This window comes from Anneissia japonica, unplaced genomic scaffold (genome assembly GCF_011630105.1).
Source record: "Anneissia japonica isolate Jap-2015-1 unplaced genomic scaffold, ASM1163010v1 scaffold24_len2511860_cov200, whole genome shotgun sequence".
NCBI lineage: Eukaryota > Metazoa > Echinodermata > Crinoidea > Comatulida > Comatulidae > Anneissia > Anneissia japonica.
The window spans coordinates 1,950,070-1,950,637 of record NW_022730786.1 but is presented as its reverse complement, the minus strand read 5'-3'; positions in this window follow the sequence as shown (position 1 = coordinate 1,950,637).

Genomic DNA, 568 nt, shown 5'->3' with positions numbered 1-568 from the left:
TACACACAGTATATATATTACATATACGCTTAAAAAATCTTGTTCTTGGCCATGGGTTTTTTCCTTTGTCGTGTAATTCCATATGAGATTCCAATTAATAGCCTTATTCCTAACTCAATACTCATTTATGCAACTGTACTTTGTACATTGGGTAGATTTCTGTAATTAATAAACTTTGATCATTTATTGATAATACTTAAATCATGAAACAACATATAGGAGTTAATTTCATATGGGATTCCAATTAATAATCTGATTTCTAACTCCACTCTATTGATGCTACTGTATCTTGTACATCCAATAGAAAGCTCAATATTGTGTTGAAATATATATCTCCCCTTGTTCAAAGGGAAAGTTTTCTATATATATTCCATAACACCTCTGCGCCATAAGGATTAGGGATGTTTTGTCTGTGGTATGGGATTTATTTATTACAAAATTTTAGAATGAAAAACAATATGAAATGCCCTCCATAGATAACCAAAAGTAAAACTATCAAGGGTTCTCCAAGGCATCATAAAATAAAAAATTGCAACATTTATATTAAAATTAATTTTTCAATAAATAA